Source organism: Chlorocebus sabaeus, chromosome X (assembly GCF_047675955.1).
Source record: "Chlorocebus sabaeus isolate Y175 chromosome X, mChlSab1.0.hap1, whole genome shotgun sequence".
Taxonomy (NCBI): domain Eukaryota; kingdom Metazoa; phylum Chordata; class Mammalia; order Primates; family Cercopithecidae; genus Chlorocebus; species Chlorocebus sabaeus.
In genome coordinates, this window is record NC_132933.1 from 4,533,324 (window position 1) to 4,559,082 (window position 25,759).

The window sequence follows — 25,759 nt, forward strand, 5'->3', positions numbered from 1 at the left end:
GGGATTTTTATTAGAAATGCATTGAATCTGCAAATCAGTTTGGAAGAGAATGAACATCTTTACATTGTTGAGATTTCCAATCCATTAACATGATATATTTCTTATTTTATTTAGGCTTTCTTTAATACTCCTGCACATCTCTTGTTTGATTTATTCCTACTTGCTTTAATTTTTCATGAGCCCATTAAAAGAGCCCATTGAAGAATTATTGGCACCAATGCAAGAGCTCTGTAAAGTGACTGGGCACAGATTAAAATACACAAAAATCCAAAACTTGCTGATAATATAATTTGGCAACAATTAGTTTGAACACATAATGGAAAATAAAAGCTCCCATTCACATCACAATATAAAATACCCAGTAATGAACCTAACCTGAGAGATACAATTGGCAGTAAGCACTTGGAGCCAACATTACAGACCAAGGAATAATATCCTTAAAATAAAACAGTATCACAAATTAATAAGGACAGCACAGACCTCCCAAGAGGAAAGTGAGTAAAAGGTTGGAATAGAATAATCACACAAGAAGTAATAGAAATGAATAGTAAACCACAAAAATAACACAATGGAAAAAATAACAAGACTTTTTCACCCACAGGTCTGGCAAATATTTGCTTTTTGCTTCACAGTGTTGACAAGGGAGAGAAAACATCTACCTCTTATACTGCTGATGGGGGTATAAATGTGCATGTTTCTGTAGGACACTTGGCCATGTATACCGGTCAATTCTATTTCAGGACATTTGTTCTAAGGAAGTCATCAGACTAGCACATCTCACTTTTCTCATCTGCAAAATGGGGCTAATCGTGCATTCATCATAGTGTACTGATGAGCATTAATGAAACAATTCCTTTAGGGCTGCTAATCTATATGATGCTTTAGGGAAATACAAAAAAAGTCACCCTCACTCTGCTTATAAATTGCTTCTTTTCCAGGCAAATGTCCAGGGGCTTGGCAAATGGACAGGGCGTTTGTGCAAAGATAAAGGCTGTGCCTCTTCCTCCAGGTTACTCTGCTTGTAGAGTGAAGAGTGGGCTTGATTTAAGCACGCACTTCACACCCTGGCTAGCACCTTTGCTAAGGACACATATACGATGACCCTGAATCCATGTAAAGTTTTTAGCAAAATGTCTGGCATTTGATCATTAAATATTACATATTACTGTGTTCAAGGGCATTTAATACAGTGATATTAATAAAGGTGACAATTTGAAAACTATCTAAATGTACAGAAATATGGGACTGGTTACATTAATTTGGCATACTCATATAATGGAGCTGTTTTAATTCATGTTTTAAACACTATTGAATGGTATTGGGAAATTTTCAAATCATATTAAGTTTGAAACATCAAGATCCAAACTGGATAGTGAGGGTAACCCCAATTTTATAAAATCCCAGTATATTTACATAGATATGTATGTATGTATATATGTTATTTATATATATATTATATATATTTTATATATAATATATATGTATTACATATGCAACAAAAAGTTGACAGTGGTTCACACTGGTTGGGGAGTGAGAGGTATTTTTTGTTTCATATTTTCCCGTGCTCGTGGTTTTACGAATTGTCTGGAATGTGTATACTTACTCTTACAAGCAGTAAAAGGTCATTTAAGAAATCTCTTCTGTCCCCAACCTGTCTTCCCTGTCTGTGGCCCTGGTCATGGAGAGGGTAAGGACATCCTGGAAGGCAGGTTTCTCTCTTTCTCTCTTTCTTTCTTTCTTTCTTTCTTTCTTTCTTTCTTTCTTTCTTTCTTTCTTTCTTTCTTTCTTTCTTTCTTTCTTTCCTTCCTTCCTTCCTTCCTTCCTTCCTTCCTTCCTTCCTTCCTTCTTTCTTTCTTTCTTTTCTTCTTTCTTCTTTCTTTTTTTTTTAGGGTCTTGCTCTGTTGCCCAGGCTGGAGTGCAGTGGCGCAATCACAGCTCACTTCAGCCTTTAACCCCTGGGTTCAAGGATCCTCCCACCTCAGCCTCCCGAGGAGCTGGGACTACAGGTGTGAGCCACCACGCCTGGCCCTGTCAGGTGCTCTTCGAGGGCAGTGTCCCGGAGGGCAACTGCGGCCCTGGAGGCAGCGGGCGATGATTTGTTTAACCTGGCTCCAAGCCCTCTTTAATCTCCCCCAGCCTAAGTGAGTCACCTGGGAGCCAACGGGCCACTCTGCACATTCCCATATCAGGAAGAGTGCTGTGCTTTTCAGCAGGCCCAGGCGAGGTCTCCAACTCCAGGGAAGCCGAGTGTCAGTGGAGTACCACCCTGCACTGGGCGCAAGCAAAGAGGGGTGGGACTGCATGCAGGGGGCCCAGCTCGGCCCCCTCCTATTCTCCTCTGGGTTCTTTTGATGTCGTAAGAAGGGGGGAAAACTAAATGGCAACCCAACCATCTTATTTGTTTAGGAACCAGGTGTCTGTGTCTTGCTTTAGGAACTCCTTGAGAAATGCACCGAGAAAAAAAGTGGACAAAATCCATCCATGCAACAATCTCATCGTTAGATCTCTATAAGAACTAGTCCCCTTGATAGACAAAAACGGAATACCCTCCCGGGGGCATAGGGGAGACAGGTCTTGGGAGGAACAAATGCCTGGACTGGGGCAGCTGCCTGGGTGACATCCCCCTTGCCCACTTTCCTCATCTGCAAAATGGGGCTAACCACGCCTTCATCATAGTGTGGTGACGAGGATTAATGAGACAATTCCCTTTGCTAAACTATATGATGCTTTAGGGAAATACAATAAAAGGCACTTCTTCCTTAGGGTCCTCTTATTTTAATCTCCGTGATATTCTCTCAGAGGAAACCAAATGGAGGAGTTTATATTGGACTGACCCAAGGAGCAATTTCCCTACAATCAATGGGTGGGTTGGAATAATGGTCAGTCTCAAATGAGGGGATTGTAATGGAAAAGTTAACTTCTTTGTGATTTCATCAGTACAGAGCAGGTCTAGCCAGCAGGCAATAGAACTAAGAGATTTGCACAGGACATTCTGGAATCAGACCAGCTTGGTTCACATCTTCTCAACTTGGTAGCTGTGTGACACCTAACCTATCTGCTTCTGCATTCTATTCTGTGAAATGGGCAAATAGAGTCTACCTACCACTGACACTGATATAAGAGTGACATGCACTTCTGCTCATCATATAGTGCTAGGGCAGGGTCAGCCCTGGGGTAGGGGGCAATCAGTGGGGTCTGCTTGTTCTGGGACAAAGTGCTCTCTTCCTCCCCACCACCCACAGTGAGTTCCCCACACCTTCATCCCAGTGCTTCTTATTGGAAGCACGCCCATCTCAGATGTGAACTCTGGGGGCTCAAAATGCAGACTTGCTGGAAGTTCTTTGTAGATTCTGGATATTAGCCCTTTGTCAGATGGATAGATTGTAAAAATTTTCTCCCATTCCTTAGGTTGCCTGTTCACTCTGATGGTAGTTTCTTTTGCTGTGCAGAAGCTCCTTAGTTTAATTAGATCCCATTTGTCTATTTTGGCTTTTGTTGCTATTGCTTTCGCTGTTTTAGTCATGAAGTCTTTGCCCATGCCTATGTCCTGAATGGTATTGCCTAGGTTTTCTTCTAGGGTTTTTATGGTTTTAGGTCTAACATTTAAGTTTTTAATCCATCTTGAATTAATTTTTGTATAAGGTGTAAGGAAGGGATCCAGTTCCAGCTTTCTACTTATGGCTAGCCAGTTTTCCCAGCACCATTTATTAAATAAGGAATCCTTTCCCCATTTCTTGTTTTTGTCAGGTTTGTCAAAGATAAGATGGCTGTAGATGTGTGGTATTATTTCTGAGGGCTCTGTTCTCTTCCATTGGTCTATATCTCTGTTTTGGTACCAGTACCATGCTGTTTTCTTTACTGTAGCCTTGTAGTATAGTTTGAAGTCAGGTAGCGTGATGTCTCCAGCTTTGTTCTTTTGGCTTAGGATTGTCTTGGCAATGCGTGCTCTTTTTTGGTTCCATATGAACTTTAAAGTAGTTTTTTCCAATTATGTGAAGAAAGTCATTGGTAGCTTGATGGGGATGGCATTGAATCTACAAATTACTGTGGGTAGTATGGTCATTTATACAATATTGATTCTTCCTATCCATGACCATAGAATGTTCTTCCATTTGTTTGTGTCCTCTATTATTTCATTGAGCAGTGGTTTGTAGTTCTCCTTGAAGAGGTCCTTCACATCCCTTGTAAGTTGGATTCCTAGGTATTTTATTCTCTTTGAAGCAGTCGTGAATGTGAGTTCACTCATGATTTGGCTCTCTGTTATTGGTGTATAGGAATGCTTGTGAATTTTGCACATTGATTTTGTATCCTGAGACTTTGCTGAAGTTGCTCATCAGCTTAAGGAGATTTTGGGCTGAGATGATGGGATTTTCTAAATATACAATCATGTCATCTGCAGACAGGGACAATTTGACTTCTTCTTTTCCTAATTGAATACCATTTATTTCTTTCTCCTGCCTGATTGCCCTGGCCAGAACTTCCAACACCAAACGTGGAAAGGAGCAACCAGTAGCAGCCACTGCAAAAACATGCCAAATTGTGAAGATCATCAATGTTAGGAAGAAACTGCATCAATTAACGAGCAAAATAACCAAGTAACATCATAATGACAGGATCAAATTCACACATAACAATATTAACCTTAAATGTAAATGGGCTAAATGCTCCAACTAAAACACACAAACTGGCAAATTGGATAAAGAGTCAAGATCCATCAGTGTGCTGTATTCAGGAGACCCATCCCACATGCAGAGACACACATAGGCTCAAAATAAAGGGACGGAGGAAGATCTACCAAGCACATGGAAAACAAAACAAACAAACAAACAAAAAAAAAAAAAAAACAGGGCTTGCAATCCTACTCTCTGATAAAACAGACTTTAAACCAACAAAGATCAAAAGAGACAGAGAAGGCCATTACATAATGGTAAAGGGATCAATTCAATAAGAAGAGCTACCAATCCTAAATATATATGCACCCAATACAGGAGTGCCCAGATTCGTAAAGCAAGTCCTTAGAGACCTACAAAGAGACTTAGACTCCCACACAATAATAATGGGAGACTTTAACACCCCACCATCAACATTAGACAGATCAATGAGACAGAAAATTGAAAAGGACATCCAGGAATTGAACTCAGCTCTGCACCAAGCAGACCTAATAGACATCTACAGAACTCTCCACCCCAAATCAACAGAATATGCATTCTTCTCAGCACCACATCACACTTATTCCAAAATTGACCACATAGTTTGAAGTAAAGCACCCCTCCGCAAATATGAAAGAACAAAAATTATAACAAACTGTCTCTCAGACCACAGTGCAATCAAACTGGAACTCAGGATTAAGAAAGTCACTCAAAACCACTCAACTACATGAAAACTGAACAACCTGCTCCTGAATAACTACTGGGTACATAACAAAATGAAGGCAGAGATAAAGATGTTCTTTGAAACCAATGAGAACAAAGACACACATACCAGAGTCTCTGAGACACATTTAAAGCAGTGTGTAGAGGGAAATTTGCAGCACTAAATGCCCACAAGAGAAAGCAGAAATGATCTAAAATCGACACCCTAACTTCACAATTAAAAGAACTAGAGAAGCAAGAGCAAACACATTCAAAAGCTAGCAGAAGGCAAGAAATAACTAAGATCAGAGCAGAACTAAAGGAGATAGAGACACAAAAAACCCTTCAAAAAATCAATGAATCCAGGAGCTGGTTTTTTGAAAAGATCAACAAAATGGATAGACTGCTAGCAAGACTAATAAAGAAGAAAAGAGAGAAGAATAAAATAGATGTGTTAAAAATTGATAAAGGGGATATCACCACTGATCCCACAAAAATACAAAGTACCATCAGAGAATACCATAAACACCTCTATGCAAATAAACTAGAACATCTAGAAGAAATGGATAAATTCCTGGACACATACACCCTCCCAAGACTAAATCAGGAAGAAGCTGAATCCCTGAATAGACCAATAACAGGCTCTGAAATTGAGGCAATAATTAATAGCCTGCGAACAAAAAAAGTCCAGGACCAGATGGATTCACAGCCGAATTCTACCAGAGGTACAAAGAGGAGCTGGTACCGTTCCTTCTGAAACTATTCCAATCAATAGAAAAAGAGAGAATCCTCCCTAACTCATTTTATGAGGCCAGCATCATCCTGATACCAAAGCCTGGCAGAGACATAACAAAAAAAGAGAATTTTAGACAAATATCCCTGATGAGCATCCATGCAAAAATCCTCAATAAAATACTGGCAAACTGAATCCAGCAGTACATCAAAAAGCTTATCCACCATGATCAAGTTGGCTTCATCCCTGGGATGCAAGGCTGGTTCAACATATGCAAATCAATTACCGTAATCCATCATATAAACAGAACCAATGACAAAAACCCCATGATTATCTCAATAGATGCAGTAAAGGCCTTCAACAAAATTCAACAGCGTCTCATGTTAAAAACTCTCAATAAACTAGGTATGGATGGGACGTATCTCAAAATAATAAGACTTATTTATGACAAACCAACAGCCAATATCATACTGAATGGGCAAAAACTGGAAGCATTCCCTTTGAAAACTGGCACAAGACAGGGATGCCCTCTCTCACCACTCCTATTGTCTTTTATGTTCTACAGTTTAACTGCCATCTCCTTACAAAGAAATTCACTATGGACAGCTTCCTTTGAAGGCATTTTTCTCTAGTGAAATCTTGGGGCCAACAGTTCAAGCTTTCTTTCTTGGCCTCTTTCTTTTTCCAAAGGGACCTCTTCTTTTTACTGGGATTTATGTCTGGCATATTTCCCATGTAAATAAAGTGGCTTTGCTATTATAAAACAGGAAGGCAGCCCACTCGCAGAGACCACCTGAGTGATGTATAACAGGGCACAGAGTCATTGGGTGTGACTTTTTCAACAATATGCACTTCTTATAGCAGATGCACAGCCCAGGCTATGTGAGGACCTCTCCACAAGAGAGTTGATTGCAAATGAGGGGAAATGAACTGAGTCTGGCTATTTATTTTCTGGGTAGAGCCATCACAGGAAGACAGCCTGTCCCCAAGCCTCCACTTTTGGCTGCTAGGAATTATCTACAACTATTTCAACAAGATAAATGATTGTATGGGTGTCTGACTTGTTTGTTATGGAACTTGGTGTCTCAAACCTTGGGCACATTGGATGGTAGCACCTATTTGATGTAGCAACTTACTATCAGCAGACTCTTTTGGGTGCCTTACAGACATGACCCACCCATTTAATCTGAGTTTTCCTAATTGCTGAAATTGGAGTGCCTACCCTGCCCACTGGGCAAAAAGACTCCATGTAATTAATTGCAGGAGAACCCCGGGCACCCACAATGGTGGGGAACTCTCCCTTCATTGAAGATGCACTTGTAACTCCTTTGCGAGGATCTTGCCTCTTCTTCAGCTCATATCCACAGAATTAACTCCAAGAATTAAGTAGGACTTGAGTGATAAAGCTAAAATGCTGAAGGTTTCAATGTTACATTTGGTGCCAAAATTAAACCACAAATCTCTTTATGACAAAGTATGTGGTAAACAAGATGAAACCTGGCCCTGGAGGCTGCAGTGGAAAGGATGCAAGACAGATTTGTGGTGTAAAGATGATAGCTGCATGCCTTGCTCTAAATCCACAAATGTGAGAGAACAAAAAGAAAAGTTCATTAGTTGGGGTTGTTGGGAGCAAGATGGCTGAATAGGAACAGCTCCAGTCTCCAATTTCCAGCGCAAGTGACACAGAAGACCGGTGATTTCTGCATTTTCAACTGAGGTACTGGGTTCATCTCACTAGGGAGTGCCGGACAATCGGTGCTGGTCAGCTGCTGCAGCCCGACCAGCGAGAGCTGAAGTAGGGCGAGGCATCGCCTCACCTGGGAAGCACAAGGGGGAAGGGAATCCTTTTTCCTAGCCAGGGGAACTGAGACACACAACACCTGGAAAATTGGGTAACTCCCACCCCAATACTGCGCTTTAAGGAAACGGGCACACCAGGAGATTATATCCCACACCTGGCCGGGAGGGTCCCACGCCCACGGAGCATCCCTCATTGCTAGCACAGCAGTCTGTGATCTACCGGCAAGGCAGCAGCGAGGCTGGGGGAGGGGCGCCCGCTATTGCTGAGGCTTAAGTAGGTAAACAAAGCCGCTGGGAAGCTCGAACTGGGTGGAGCTCACAACAGCTCAAGGAAACCTGCCTGTCTCTGTAGACTCCACCTCTGGGGACAGGGCACAGTAAACAATAACAAACGCAGCAGAAACCTCTACAGATGCAAACGACTCTGTCTGACAGCTTTGAAGAGCAGTGGATCTCCCAACACGGAGGTTGAGATCTGAGAAGGGACAGACTGCCTGCTCAAGTGGGTCCCTGACCCCTGAGTAGCCTAACTGGGAGACATCTCCCACTAGGGGCAGTCTGACACCCCACACCTCACAGGGTGGAGTACACCCCTGAGAGGAAGCTTCCAAAGCAAGAATCAGACAGGTACACTCGCTGTTCAGCAATATTCTATCTTCTGCAGCCTCTGCTGCTGATACCCAGGCAAACAGGGTCTGGAGTGGACCTCAAGCAATCTCCAACAGACCTACAGCTGAGGGTTCTGACTGTTAGAAGGAAAACCATCAAACAGGAAGGACACCTACACCAAAACCCCATCAGTACGTCACCATCATCAAAGACCAGAGGCAGATAAAACCACAAAGATGGGGAAAAAGCAGGGCAGAAAAGCTGGAAATTCAAAAAATAAGAGCTCATCTCCCCCGGCAAAGGAGCGCAGCTCATCGCCAGCAACGGATCAAAGCTGGACGGAGAATGACTTTGACAAGATGAGAGAAGAAGGCTTCAGTCCATCAAACTTCTCAGAGCTAAAGGAGGAATTACGTACCCAGTGCAAAGAAACTAAAAATCTTGAAAAAAAAAGTGGAAGAATTGATGGCTAGAGTAATTAATGCAGAGAAGGTCATAAACGAAATGAAAGAGATGAAAACCATGACACGAGAAATACGTGACAAATGCACAAGCTTCAGTAACCGACTCGATCAACTGGAAGAAAGAGTATCAGCGATTGAGGAGCAAATGAATGAAATGAAGCAAGAAGAGAAACCAAAAGAAAAAAGAAAAAGAAATGAACAAAGCCTGCAAGAAGTATGGGATTATGTAAAAAGACCAAATCTACGTCTGATTGGGGTGCCTGAAAGTGAGGGGGAAAATGGAACCAAGTTGGAAAACACTCTTCAGGATATCATCCAGGAGAACTTCCCCAACCTAGTAGGGCAGGCCAACATTCAAATCCAGGAAATACAGAGAATGCCACAAAGATATTCCTCGAGAAGAGCAACTCCAAGACACATAATTGTCAGATTCACCAAAGTTGAAATGAAGGAAAAAATCTTAAGGGCAGCCAGAGAGAAAGGTCAGGTTACCCACAAAGGGAAGCCCATCAGACTAACAGCAGATCTCTCGGCAGAAACTCTACAAGCCAGAAGAGAGTGGGGGCCAATATTCAACATTCTTAAAGAAAAGAATTTTCAACCCAGAATTTCATATCCAGACAAACTAAGTTTCATAAGTGAAGGAGAAATAAGATCCTCTACAGATAAGCAAATGCTTAGAGATTTTGTCACCACCAGGCCTGCCTTACAAGAGACCCTGAAGGAAGCACTAAACATGGAAAGGAACAACAGGTACCAGCCATTGCAAAACCATGCCAAAATGTAAAGACCATCAAGGCTAGGAAGAAACTGCATCAACTAATGAGCAAAATAACCAGTTAATATCATAATGGCAGGATCAAGTTCACACATAACAACATTAACCTTAAATGTAAATGGACTTAATGCTCCAATTAAAAGACACAGACTGGCAAACTGGATAAAGAGTCAAGACCCATCAGTCTGCTGTATTCAGGAGACCCATCTCACATGCAGAGACATACATAGGCTCAAAATAAAGGGATGAAGGAAGATTTACCAAGCAAATGGAGAACAAAAAAAAAGCAGGGGTTGCAATCCTAGTCTCTGATAAAACAGACTTTAAACCAACAAAGATCAAAAGAGACAAAGAAGGCCATTATATAATGGTAAAGGGATCAATTCAACAGGAAGAGCTAACTATCCTAAATGTATATGCACCCAATACAGGAGCACCCAGATTCATAAAGCAAGTCCTTAGAGACTTACAAAGAGACTTAGACTCCCATACAATAATAATGGGAGACTTCAACACTCCACTGTCAACATTAGACAGATCAATGAGCCAGAAAGTTAACAAGGATATCCAGGAATTGAACTCATCTCTGCAGCAAGCAGACCTAATAGACATCTATAGAACTCTCCACCCCAAATCAACAGAATATACATTCTTCTCAGCACCACATCGCACTTACTCCAAAATTGACGACATAATTGGAAGTAAAGCACTCCTCAGCAAATGTACAAGAACAGAAATTATAACAAACTGTCTCTCAGACAACAGTGCAATCAAACTAGAACTCAGGACTAAGAAACTCAATCAAAACCACTCAACTACATGGAAACTGAACAACCTGCTCCTGAATGACTACTGGGTACATAACGAAATGAAGGCAGAAATAAAGATGTTCTTTGAAACCAATGAGAACAAAGATACAACATACCAGAATCTCTGGGACACATTTAAAGCAGTGTGTAGAGGGAAATTTATAGCACTAAATGCCCACAAGAGAAAGCAGGAAAGATCTAAAATTGACACTCTAACATCGCAGTTAGAAGAACTAGAGAAGCAAGAGCAAACGCATTCGAAAGCTAGCAGAAGGCAAGAAATAACTAAGATCAGAGCAGAACAGAAGGAGATAGAAACACAAAAAACCCTCCAAAAAATCAACGAATCCAGGAGTTGGTTTTTTGAAAAGATCAACAAAATTGACAGACCGCTAGCAAGACTAATAAAGAAGAAAAGAGAGAAGAATCAAATTGACGCAATAAAAAATGATAAAGGGGATATCACCACTGACCCCACAGAAATACAAACTACCATCAGAGAATACTATAAACACCTCTATGCAAATAAACTGGAAAATCTAGAAGAAATGGATAATTTCCTGGACACTTATACTCTTCCAAGACTAAACCAGGAAGAAGTTGAATCCCTGAATAGACCAATAGCAGGCTCTGAAATTGAGGCAATAATTAATAGCCTACCAACCAAAAAAAGTCCAGGACCAGATGGATTCACAGCCGAATTCTACCAGAGGTACAAGGAGGAGCTGGTACCATTCCTTCTGAAACTATTCCAATCAATAGAAAAAGAGGAAATCCTCCCTAACTCATTTTATGAGGCCAACATCATCCTGATACCAAAGCCTGGCAGAGACACAACAGAAAAAGAGAATTTTAGACCAATATCCCTGATGAACATCGGTGCAAAAATCCTCAATAAAATACTGGCAAACCGGATTCAGCAGCACATCAAAAAGCTTATCCACCATGATCAAGTGGGCTTCATTCCTGGGATGCAAGGCTGGTTCAACATTCGCAAATCAATAAACATAATCCAGCATATAAACAGAACCAAAGACAAGAACCACATCATTATCTCAATAGATGCAGAAAAGGCTTTTGACAAAATTCAACAGCCCTTCATGCTAAAAACGCTCAATAAATTCGGTATTGATGGAATGTACCTCAAAATAATAAGAGGTATTTATGACAAACCCACAGCCAATATCATACTGAATGGGCAATAACTGGAAACATTCCCTTTGAAAACTGGCACAAGACAGGGATGCCCTCTCTCACCACTCCTATTCAACATAGTGTTGGAAGTTCTGGCTAGGGCAATCAGGCAAGAGAAAGAAATCAAGGGGATTCAGTTAGGAAAAGAAGAAGTCAAATTGTCCCTGTTTGCAGATGACATGATTGTATATTTAGAAAACCCCATTGTCTCAGCCCAAAATCTCCTTAAGCTGATAAGCAACTTCAGCAAAGTCTCAGGATACAAAATTAATGTGCAAAAATCACAAGCATTCTTATACACCAGTAACAGACAAACAGAGAGCCAAATCATGAATGAACTTCCATTCACAATTGCTTCAAAGAGAATAAAATACCTAGGAATCCAACTTACAAGGGATGTAAAGGACCTCTTCAAGGAGAACTACAAACCACTGCTCAGTGAAATAAAAGAGGACACAAACAAATGGAAGAACATACCATGCTCATGGATAGGAAGAATCAATATTGTGAAAATGGCCATACTGCCCAAGGTTATTTATAGATTCAATGCCATCCCCATCAAGCTACCAATGAGTTTCTTCACAGAATTGGAAAAAACTGCTTTAAAGTTCATATGGAACCAAAAAAGAGCCCGCATCTCCAAGACAATCCTAAGTCAAAAGAACAAAGCTGGAGACATCACGCTACCTGACTTCAAACTATACTACAAGGCTACAGTAAAGAAAACAGCATGGTACTGGTACCAAAACAGAGATATAGACCAATGGAACAGAACAGAGTCCTCAGAAATAATACCACACATCTACAGCCATCTGATCTTTGACAAACCTGAGAGAAACAAGAAATGGGGAAAGGATTCCCTATTTAATAAATGGTGCTGGGAAAATTGGCTAGCCATAAGTAGAAATCTGAAACTGGATCCTTTCCTTACTCCTTATACGAAAATTAATTCAAGATGGATTAGAGACTTAAATGTTAGACCTAATACCATAAAAACCCTAGAAGAAAACCTAGGCAATACCATTCAGGACAGAGGCATGGGCAAAGACTTCATGTCTAAAACACCAAAAGCAACGGCAGCAAAAGCCAAAATTGACAAATGGGATCTCATTAAACTGAAGAGCTTCTGCACAGCAAAAGAAACTACCATCAGAGTGAACAGGCAACCTACAGAATGGGAGAAAATTTTTGCAATCTACTCATCTGACAAAGGGCTAATATGCAGAACCTACAAAGAACTCAAACAAATTTACAAGAAAAGAACAAACAACCCCATCAAAAAGTGGGCAAAGGATATGAACAGACATTTCTCAAAAGAAGACATTCATACAGCCAAGAGACACATGAAAAAATGCTCATCATCACTAGCCATCAGAGAAATGCAAATCAAAACCACAATGAGATACCATCTCACACCAGTTAGAATGGCAATCATTAAAAAGTCAGGAAACAACAGTTGCTGGAGAGGATGTGGAGAAATAGGAACACTTTTACACTGTTGGTGGGATTGTAAACTAGTTCAACCATTATGGAAAACAGTATGGCGATTCCTCAAGGATCTAGAACTAGATGTACCATACGACCCAGCCATCCCATTACTGGGTATATATCCAAAGGATTATAAATCATGCTGCTATAAAGACACATGCACACGTATGTTTATTGCGGCACTATTCACAATAGCAAAGACTTGGAATCAACCCAAATGTCCATCAGTGACAGACTGGATTAAGAAAATGTGGCACATATACACCATGGAATACTATGCAGCCATAAAAAAGGATGAGTTTGTGTCCTTTGTAGGGACATGGATGCAACTGGAAACCATCATTCTTAGCAAACTATCACAAGAACAGAAAACCAAACACCGCATGTTCTCACTCATAGGTGGGAACTGAACAATGGGATCACTTGGACTTGGGAAGGGGAACATCACACACCGGGGCCTATCATGGGGAGGGGGGAGGGGGAAGGATTGCATTGGGAGTTATACCTGATGTAAATGACGAGTTGATGGGTGCAGCACACCAACATGGCACAAGTATACATATGTAACAAACCTGCACGTTATGCACATGTACCCTAGAACTCAAAGTATAATAATAAAAGAAATAAAAAAATTAAAAAACAAAAACAAAAAAAAAGAAAAGTTCATATACACACACAAAGGTATGCTGGAAGTAAGAAGAGAAGCTCTCAGTGGACCTGAAACTGTGAAAAATAACTGAAATACAAAAATACAGAAAACAGGAGCAGGAGAGATGTGGGGAAATTGTGCCAAGAAAAGTGGTGGCTTGAGTACTTTTCTTCCTTTAACTTTTATGTTTACTGTCCAAGTTTTGCGTAATTAGTATGTGTATGCTTTATGATGAAAAAAATAAGTTTTATTCCTGAAATAGACTTGGTAAATACACAAAGAAAGGGAAGGGAAGGGAAGGGAAGGGAAGGAAAGGAAAGGGAAGGGAAGGAGCACATCAGAAGTCAGACTTGCTGGGTACTAGGCCCAGCTCTGCCCCAGACTCCCTGCTAGCCTTGACCTTAGCCCTGCCCCTCTTAGGGCCTCCATTTTCTCATCTGTAAAAGAAGGCAGGCAAACTGGGCCATCTTTAGAGTAAGGTCTTGCTCAGAGTTCAGATCACTTGGGTGTGGGAGGAGGGAGTTATGGGGAGCTTTTGTCCTGTGTCTGGGCAAGAGATTAGAAGGTGATTTGAAAATACTTAAGAATAATTTAACCAAGGAGGTGAAAAGTTTTTCATACTGAAAACTATAAGACATTGATGAAAGAAATTGAGGAAGAGACAAATAAGTGGAAAAATAGCCCATGTTCATGAGTTGGAAGAATTAATATTGTTAGACTGTCCATACTACCCAAAGTGATCCACAGATTCAGTGCAATCTCTATCAAAATCCTAACAGCATTTTTCACACAAATAGAAAAAGCAATTCTAAAATCCCTATGGAACTACAGAAAAAAAAAAAAAAAAAACACCCTGAATACCCAAAGCAATCCTGGGAAAGAAGAACAAAGCTGGAGGCACCACACTCCCTAATTTCAAAGTATACTAAAAGCTATAGAAATCAAAACAGCATGGTCCTGGCACAAAAACAGACATAGACTATTCATGACTCGAGAGCCCAGAAATAAATCCACCCATAGACAGTCAACTAATATTTGACAAGGGTGCCAAGAATACGCAATGAGGAAAGGATAGTCTCGTCAATAAATGGTGTTGAAAAAACTGAATGTCCACATGCAGAGAAAAAATCTGGACCACAATTTACATCACTCACAAAACTTAATTCAAAATGGATTAAAGACCTAAATGTAAGACCTGAAACTATAAAATTCCCAGAATAAAGCATAAGAGAAAAGCTCTTTCACACTGGTCTTGCCAATTTTTTTTTTTTTTTTTTTTTTTGGATATGACATCAAAAGCACAAACAACAAAAGCAAAACTAGACAAGGACTACATTGAGCTAAAAGGCTTCTGCACAGCAAAGGGAATGACAAAATGTACAGGCAACCTATGGAATGGGAGAAAATATTTGCAAACCATATATCTGATAATGGATTAATATCCAACATATATATGGAACACATACAACTCAATAGCAAAAATAAATACTCTCACAAATAATCTGATTTTAAAATGAGTTAAAAAAAACTTGAATAGACATTTTTCCAAAGAAGACATACAAATGCCCCATAGGTGCATGAAAAGGTGCTCAACATCACTAATCATAAGGGAAATGCAAATCAAAGCCAAAATGAAATATCACCTCATACCTGTTACGATGGTATTATCAGAAAGACAAGAGATAATAAGTGTTGGCAAGGATGTGGAGAAAAGGGAACCCTTGTGTACTGTTCGTCCAAATGTAAATTGGTACAGCCACTATGGAAAATAGTATCGAGGCTTCTTAAATTAAAAATAGAATCACCATATGATCGAACACTTCTACTTCTGGGTATAGATCAAAAGGAAGGAATTCAGTACCTCAAAGAGATATCTGCACTCCCATATTCATTTCAGCATTATTCACAGTAGCCAAGAAGGGAAAAAACGAAATGTCTGTTGACAGAAGAATGGATTTAAAAAAATGTGAAACACACACATACACACACCATACACACACACACAGAGAATATTGTTCAGACGTTAAAAAAGGAAATCCTGTTATTTGGAACAATATGGATGAAACTTAATGGCATTATACTAAGTGCAATAAGTCAGACAGAGAAAGATAACTGTTGTATAATCTCACTCGTATGTGGAATCTAAAAAAGCCAGATTCATAGAAACTGAGAGTAGAATGTTGGTGATGGGGGCTGGCTGGTGGGGGAATTGAACAGATGTTGGTCAAAGGGTACAAACTTTCAGTTTGAAGATGGATTAACTTCTGGGGATCTAATGTATATCTTGGTGACTATAGTTACTAATATTATATTATATACTTGAAATTTGATTAGAGAATAGATTTTTTTTTTTGAGGTGGAGTCTCGCTCTGTTGCCCAGGCTGGAGTGCAGTGGTGCAATCTCGGCTCACTGCAACCTCTGCCTCCCAGGTTCAAGCGATTCTCCTGCCTCAGCCTCCTGAGTAGCTGGGATTACAGGCGCGCACCACTACGCCCAGCTAATTTTTGTATTTTTAGTAGAGACGGAGTTTCACCATGTTGGTCAGGCTGGTCTCAAACTCCTAACCTCATGATCCACTCGCTTCAGCCTCCCAAAGTGAGCCACTGTGCCTGGCCACAAAATAGATCCTAAAAGTTCTCACCGCACACACACACACCACACACACACACACACAAAAAAAATGTGAGGCAATGGGTGTGTTAACCACTTTGATTGTAGTAATAATTTTACAATATATATGTTATCAAATCATCATGTTGTACATCTTAAATTTATACAATTTTAGTTGGCAATTATACTCAATAAAGCTGGAAAAATTGAAAAAAACAAAGAATAAATACAAATGGTTAATAAATATAGGTGAAAAGCAAAAGAAAAAAGTGGTTTGTTTCACTTCTATAATTGTTGTTGTTATTGATTTTGCTTCTAAGTTTTATTGTTTTCTTGTGTAAATGTCTGTAGAGTCCCATATAGAACTTCTGCTCTGACACGGCCTCCTCTCCAAGCCTGGTGACCTGGGCTGGGAAAGCCCGTCAGAAGTCCCAAGACCCCTGGGATTCTTTTGTTTAATCATGGATCAAGTGAGACTTTTTCTGTACCTCGTCAAACCATGACAGCTTTCTAGAATCAAAGCTATCTCCCAAGTAGAAGAAGCCCCAAATTCACATGAAAGTGAAGGTGAACAAGCAATATCATTTCACTCTCTTCCTTCTTTTCTCCCTCTCTCTTCTTTTTTTGTTTTTTCCAACAAAACTTTTTTAATATTTTCATTACACAAATAGTACATATCATTGTACATAAATCAGAAAGTAAAGATTTGAATATATCTGTACAAGGTAATAATATGCAGCTGTTGAAAAGCATATTTTTTCAAAAACATAAGGTAGATCTATGCGTATTGACATAGAAAGATGTTCGTGACATACTATTTAGTGAAAAAAAGCAGGTTGGTTACAGCACAGTGTATACAGTGTGATCCTATTTATATTAAAATATACACATACATATATGTTTATGTGTGCATACAAATGTCTGGAAAATATATATACCAATCTGTTCAGAGTGATCCTCTCTGGGGAATGGGGTGGTCAGAGGGAAAGCCTCTATATACTTTTGTCGGATTTGAATTTTTACAACAAGCCTGTATTATTCTTATAATTAAAAAATATTCTAAGAAAGTAAAAGAAAAACTAAAGGTAAGAAAAGAGCCAGTATGGATATTTCTATGTTGAAATAAAAAGAAAATATCAATAAGCCAAAAAAAGTAAAAAAGGCAATGCATAATCTCCATTCCCTCTCAAGGCAATCATTGTTAATATTGTGCTGCATGACTCAATCTGTTTTTATCTATGTAATATATACATCATTTGTATTTACATAAAATAAATTACATTATACATACAATTTTCTTGTAACTTGTGTTTCTCACCTAATGATATCTCAGAACACCTTTCCAAGTTGATGAGAAGACACCTATCTTATTATTTTAAATAAATATATATTTACTTAAGTTGTTTCCTTTTTATGCCCTTATTAAAAACAAGACTACTGCAAACATCCCTGACCAGTTATATCTTTCCACAGATTGTGTCGGTAGGATAAGTTTTTAAAAGTGACACTGGTGAGCACAAAGATGTGCAATATTTGTTAAGGCTTTTACTCCATGACACCAAGTTGCCTTCCAGAAAGGCCTCGCAACTGCTCCCTCCCATAGCCATGTGTGGGCAGGCCTGATCTCTGCCTCATCTGTCCCTTCCATGAGTTAGTTCTCTTTGAAATTTTTGTTCATTCGGTAGTTGAAAACAATATAATCTCTGTGTGGTTTTAATTAGCATTCCCTTGATTACTACTAAGGCTGAACATTTCTTAATGTTCCTAGTAGTCTGTTTGTCTTTTCATGAATTACTTGTTCATGTATTTTTCCTATCTTCCCACTGGAGCATTTGTCTTTTTCCTATTGATTTGTAAAAACTGCCTATATATTAAGGATATTAGTCACTGTCTTTCAGATGTGTGGTCATTTTCCAAGTACGTTATTTTGGTTTTTAACTTTATCAATACCTTTTTTTTTCTTTTAATGCACAAAAGATTGTAAATTTTGAGTCAAATTTATCAGTCTCTTTCCTTTATAGTTTCTGTGCTTGGTATTGTATTTGGAATATCCTCCCTCCAAGCCTATACAAATAGGTACCAATATTTTCTTCTAGTATGACATTGCACTCTTCAATCCACCGGGATGTAATTTGAGTGCATGGTGCAAGGTGGAAGTTTCAATGTCCTTTTTAGAAATGGCTAGCTAGCTGTCCCAACAATCTCACTGATGGTCCCTTCACTTCGGTTCTGTTGGGAATGCTATCTTTATCTCATCTACTGAACAACTCTTGCACTGGGGTGTGTTGCAGGACTTGCTCTCCTGTTTCTACCATTTGGTTAAGACTAGAGGTTTGGAGACAGCTCTTGGGTTTCTCCATAGCTGTGTGAGTCACAGTGGCCCTAAGTGTGTGCACTGGGGGTGGAGAGGTAGCTATAGAAGACAGGCTCCGAGGGTGTTGAATGTACAGCCATACATCCAGAAAAGAACTTCTCCAAATATAGCTCACCCTGGTACACTTCCAAACCTCCTAAGTGCTAGCCATTGCCCAGCTAGCCTCCAAAGCCCACAGAGACAAAAACTCTCTCCTCTGGCTGGCGCTGGAAGCCTCTAGGTGGCACTGCGGAGCCGTTCTGTGCCGCCTGGAGGGCACAGGCTGGGATACACTCCGGGGCTCTTTGGGCACCCTGGTCGTCTTGGGGCTCCAGGAACCTGGACAATGGGATGCAGGGAGAGGCTGCTGGTGGTGAGGACACCAGCTTGGTTTCGCCGCAGTCCTTGGCACGGAACTACACGCCACCTTCTTTAAAAGGGCAGGTGTGGCTAAGGCTCCACGGACAAGGCCATCATGAAGGAGTCACAGCCAAGGCTCTTTATAAATCACCCCAGCAGCAGCAGGAAGGACAGTTCGCTGGCTAGTTCGCCTGCGAGCTGACCTTGAGAACTAGGCCAGACAGGGGAAGGGCGGGGCGCCGGAGAGAGCTGGGTTTGGTAGGGACACTCAGCAGATGCTCCTTCAGGTGCTCATAGCAGTGCCTCTGTCTTCACAATTTGCATTAGATAAGGTCTTTCACAGCCAGGACCGCCTAGGGGTAAGGCAGCTCCAAGCAAAATCATCTCCATTTTCTACATGTCTAAGGAGGGACCTTGGTACACAGCTCAAGAACACTTTGTTAAACGAACAAGTGGGAAAAATTCTTGTAGGCACTTAAGCAAGTTTATGTCCCTCTCTGATACTGTCTTTTCTCACCAGATAACTATAAAGTTATGCCAAATATGAGGATTTAAAAACAGGACTGTGCTGTGAGTACATCCAACTGAGGCTCAGGGAAAAGCATTCTAGTTGGGAAGATCTAGCATGTTCTCAGGAGTGTATCAAGGCACAGGTTTCAGTGTGGTTGGCAGTCTAGGGTGCATGTTAGCAAGGGGTGGAAAGCGGGCCAAGAGAAGAAGGTGGGAGTCTGATACATGCTGGATGCAGGGTTCAGGGGCTTGCTGGGCCTTCAGGTCCCAATAAGGGCTGACAACAGGAAAGAACAGATTAGTGCTCTCTTTGCAAAATGCTTTGAAAGGTTGCCTCTGGCTGCAGCAGGGAAAGTGTGTTGGGAGGTGGGAGGTGCAGGTGCAGGAGTAAGAGCAGCTGGAGGCTGTTGCTGCCCTCCAGGTAGGAGATGAAGGTAGCTCTCCTTGGACTCGAGATATACTTTGGAGGTAGCCCTAGGATTTATCGATAGATAGAATTTGTAGGGTATGGAAAAGAGAAGCATTAAGGATGGAATCTAGATTTTGTCCCAAATGTGGCAATCTCTCTCTCTCTCTCTGTCTCCATATATATATATATATAGTAAAATACATATATTTCATTGTGAAAGAATAAATAAAAAAGTAACAAAAATGTGCTGCCTGTAGGTGAAGAGAGAGAGAGAATAGAGAATGGGGAGAGGAAACAGAGATGGAAGCTGAATTTCTTTTGTTTTATACTTTGGAACTTAGAGCCATTTAATATTTCATGCAATTTAAAAACAAAATCAAATCAAAGAGAAAAAACCAATCCCATAAAGCTGAAAACAAATTCAAATAAATGAATCTATCTGTATATCAAGTTGATGGCATAATCATACAAAACAGAATAATTTGAAGATTTTTGAAACAGTGTTTTGACTGTATATCCCTGGTGGAATATATATTGAAGACAAGCAGAAAGAAATATTAAATTACATTTAGTCTTTTGTTAGTAGTTATGATGGTATTGTTATTTCAGCACACATATATTAGAATAAAACAAATGGTATATATGTGAATGCTATTAGGAAAAATGATTTTCAGCATAAGAGAAAAATGATATCCATTACAGATAAAAGATATTAAGTAAAATGCACTATAGTTTTTTCATTAATTGAAATTTTCAGTATGAACTCCTTAGTTTGTGCTCTCCAAAAGGTATATTTTTTCTTGCTCTGTCCACTGAAAAGACAAAGATATAATGCAAGCCAGTAGTAAAGAACATTCCTCATGCCCAGCTAGTGGTCTTTAAATACTATTTCTCATTGAAACACGCCAGAGCTCCTTGAAAATGGTTTATTCCAGGTCTCAAGAAGAAAATATGCAAGATGAGCTGAAGATCTGTTGTGCTGCCTAAAATTACCAAATATTACTAGAATCAAGGCCAAATGACATAGGAGGAAATGTACTGATAAAGCCAGAATTGCTTCTTGCAGACAGACCTTTTTGCTGAGAACAACTAGAACAGCTGAACAAAATTTGGCAAAAAAAAAAAAAAAAAAAAAAAAAAAAAAAAAATACATTTGAAGACAGTAGGGAGCTACCAATGCAGCAAGGACTAAAGAGACCAAGGTGCCAAAAAAGAAGGGAGACAGAGAGGTGAGCCTGACATTTGACACAACTTTTCTACTAAAAGCTTTTGCCAATTCCAAGCAGTAGCTAAGAGGTTGGGGGGCTGAGTAGATTTCCACAGTCTTTTGAGGTTGGAGGGTCGAACATTGGCAATTAGGGCCCACCAAGGAGCAGATCTTGTAAACAGGTTTTAGGTTGTGATTGCTAAAGGGCTACAACTAAGATTAGGAGTGAAGAAGAAAGTTACTAATTCTTGCAAAGATTGAAGCCCAGCCTTGAATAAGCTCACGACTTCCTTAGATTTAGGTAATCTGCTCCTACCCTTATTACCTGTAAGAAGGCAGAGTAAATTCTCTTCAAGAAGACAACATCATCTGGCTCCTCAGATTATCTCTTGATATATGTATAAACAAAGTCTAGTATTTAATTAAAAATTTTCAAGCATACCAGGAAACAAAATCATGTGTCCCAAAACCAAGAGAAAAAAATAAATGATAAAATCTTATCCATACAAGATATAGCTTTTAGACCTGTCAGACATGGGCTTTAAAATAACTATGATTAATAGGTTCAAGAAATCACATGGCTAATTAGAGATTATCAGGAGAGAACTGAGAGTCATATAGAATAATTAAATGGAAATTCTAGTACCAAAAGCTAAAGTAACTGAAAAAACTGTTTGATATATGAGTTTAGCAGCAGATTAGACATAGCTGAAGGAAGGTCAATAAGCTGGAAGATAAAAGAAAAAAATCATACTGAAACATGGGCAAGAAGAAGGTAAAAAGTACAGAGAGGTGTATAAAAGACACATGGGGCACAGTTAAAAGTTACATATATTGGCTTATGTCAGGTGGATAGCCTGCATTCACCCACCTCTTAATTAATTGGGGGAAATTCCTTAATGAATTCAAGACTCTCCTTGCTATGTGCTGTCTTAAGGGAAATTGTCATCACTGAACTCCTATGATTATTCCCTCATACCATGGTGTAAGAGGATTGCTGTGTGCATGCATGGAATTAAAATTGGAAGCAAGTATTGACATCCAGTGGAAATAATAATCTTGAAAGAAAAGAAGAAGGAAGGAAGGAAGGAAGGAAGGAAGGAAGGAAGGAAGGAAGGAAGGAAGGGAGGGAGGGAGGGAGGGAGGGAGGGAGGGAGGGAGGGAGGGAGGGAAGAGGGAATGAGAAACAAAAGAAAAAAGAGAAGAAGGGACGAAGGAGAAAGGGAGAAAAGAAGGAAGAGAAGCTGGGAGGAAGGGAGGGTGAGAGAATGGGAGGAAGGGAGGAAATAAGCAAACCAATCTGCTGCAGTACAGCATCTACCAGCTGTAACACAAGACACAGGCCCTTTTTTTTGGTAAGTTCCAGGATACATGTGCAGACTGTGCAGGTTTGTTACATAGGTATACATCTGCCATGGTGGTTTGTTGCACCTATCAACCCGTCATATAGGTTTTAAGCCCCACATACATAAGGTATTTGTCCTGATTCTCTCCCTCCCCTTGCCTCCCATCTCCCAACAGGCCCCAGTGTGTGATGTTCCCCTCCCTGTGTCCATGTGTTCTCATTGTTCAACTCCTACTTACGGGTGAGAACATGTGGTGTTTGGTTTTCTGTTCCTGTGTTAGTTTGCTGAGGATGATGGCTTCCAGCTTCATCTATGTCCCTGCAAAGGACACAATCTCATTCTTTTTTATGACTGCATAGTATTCCATGGTGTAAATGTACCCCATTTTCTTTATCCAGTCTGTCATTGATGGGGATTTGGGTCAGTTCCATGTCTTTGCTATTGTAAATAGTGCTGCAATAAACATATGTGTGCATATGTGCATGTGTTTTTATAGTAGAAAGATTTGTATTCCTTTGGGTATATACCCAGTAATGGGATTGCTGGGTCAAATGGTATTTGTGGTTCTAGGTCCAACACAGGCCCATTTTAAGATTTTTATTGTCACCAGGCACAACCATACAGCTGCTGGTTTTAAGAGGAAACCCTGCAAAGTATTTCTAAATATAGAACCACAGAATGACAGAGCTAGAGGGGATATGCCCACTTTACAGATGGAAAACTTGTGGCACAGCTCTCCAGTTGTTCTGATCAGATAGTTAGATTTTTTCCTCTGAACAACATCCTGGGCAGAAGGCCAGAAACATGTCCAGAGGATTGATGACTAGTTGGGGAGCCTGGGCCTCAAGGAACAGTTAATCCTAAAGGCGGTACCCAATCTTCTAATTTCCTGCTCCTGAGGGATAAACTGGCTTTCTGGCCCCCACTTGTTTCCATCTTCAGCCAAATAAAAGGGACACAAACAAGCACATAATATTAAAAAGAAAAGACCCGAGAAGTGAGATCCCAAAGGATTTAAGGCCTAAGCCACACAAGAATACCTCCATTTGTCTAATTGCTCTCAGAAGCCCTGTTTCAATTTGTGTCTGGACCTGAAGAAAACTAACTACTAATCACTGTACAGGTGGCCCTGTTTAGAAGAGGCATGTCTTCTTTGCTGCCTAGGAGAATAATTTAAAGATTTTCACAAATGAATAATTGCTCGTTAGAAACTAATACATTCACACAACTGTGCAGTCTTAGGTAACAAAAAGTCATGCTTTTTGAATGTTCAGATGCTTGAGTCCTCTCCTAAAAATCTTATGTGGTTATCCAGCCTGGGCTTGAATTCTTCAAGGAAACTTGCCACCACCTGGAGTAGCTAACCAAGGTAACCATAGCCTCTGGGGATCATTGGTATGAAGAGATGCAGGGGGAGGATTGGAGTCATGTGTTCATCTAACAGTGGAAGGTCAGTTTTTTCTCTTTTTTCTTTTTATCTTGGGAGAAATGCCATGGACTTTCTTGGTCTCTGCATCTTATTTGTATGTGTCACAGCAATGTACTCCCAAAGCGTTGCCAGTCTGTGTTACCCACAGCCGATCAGCAACCAGTTCCAGGCTGGTCCCAAGTCAGTTCTTTCTATGGCACATAGAAGAGGCATGTCTTCTTTGCTGCCTAGGAGAATAATTTAAAGATTTTCACAAATGAATAATTGCTCGTTAGAAACTAATACAGTCACACAATCGTGCAGTCTTAAGTAACAAAAAGTCACGCTTTGTGAAATAATAGATGATATGATTGAATTCAAACAGTTGATAGATACTTACAACTGGTATCTTAGGATCAATGACTTGCCATTTATTGTGCCTGAAACCATAACCGTCACCATAAAAGATTATGCAGCTTTGGCACTTACTTAGCAAGTGGTACATAATTGTGGTTACTACTCAGATTGTCCATTCTTCACTTTAGAGATGAGGTGGTTCCATTGAAATAGAACCTGGTATCCATGTTTAGTTCTTCTAAAATGGGGTCCTCACATTAGTAAGGATTATTGAATGCTGTTGGTGGATGGTATTGCACAGTCATTCAATCATTTCCATGGGCCCTGATGATAATTCGGGGCATTCAGAGACTCTCAATGGAGACAAGACCTTTCTATTTTCACTTTGGTACCATTAGACCAGGGAGGGAGGTGATGACAGTGTGGCTCATGTTTGAACATGAAGCATCCCATGGAGTCCTTAGACCATGAACTTTAGTTGGCGAGGAACTAGTTCATTTCAGTCTGGCCCCAGACATCGCAGCAGCAGTGTATGATTTTCTGCAGCTTTCAGACATCCAGATGTGGAAAAACACATCAGGAGCCAGGTATTTACTAAGGGGTGAAATAAAACATTAAGAAGGAAGATTTGAAGATACGTAATCAAACCTGGCTCTCCACTGTATACCCTGAAGCTTTCCTGCCTCCATGCACTTGTCCTTCACTTGAATGATTTCCGTCTCCTTTTACCAAATTTAAATTAAAATCAATCACCCTTATTTGAAGGCTCAACTCATATATCGCTCCCTGCAGTGAGATTTCCTCTACTGACTGACAACTCCTGGAGGAGGGTTCGGTTTTGGACACATAGGGTTGAGGTACTTAAGAAACATATGAGTTAAGATGAGCAAAAGACAGTGGGGTATGTGGATCTGGGTTCTCAGGAGAGAGGTTTAGATTAAAAACAAATATCTAAGAATCACCAGCATATAGGTGACAATTGAAACCATGAGAGTAGATGAGAGAGGTTGCCCAAGGAGAGTATGTAGACCAAGAAGAGGACTATGTGTCATGTAAAAGTTGAATTCATAGTGCAGAAAAGGTCTGTTCCTTACCTCAGGACAATGTGAGAATTGAGTAAGTAAAAACTCAGACAGCTACACCTAAAATCTTGGATGATGCTAATAATGATAACACTAGCTTGTGTATACTATGTGTTAGGCACTCTGCTAAGAATGTTGCATGTATATCTCAGAAAATTCTCCACCTACTGCCTAAGGCAAATGCTAACATCTCCATTTGGTGAATGAGGAAATTGAGTCACAAAGAGGTCAAGTAACTTAC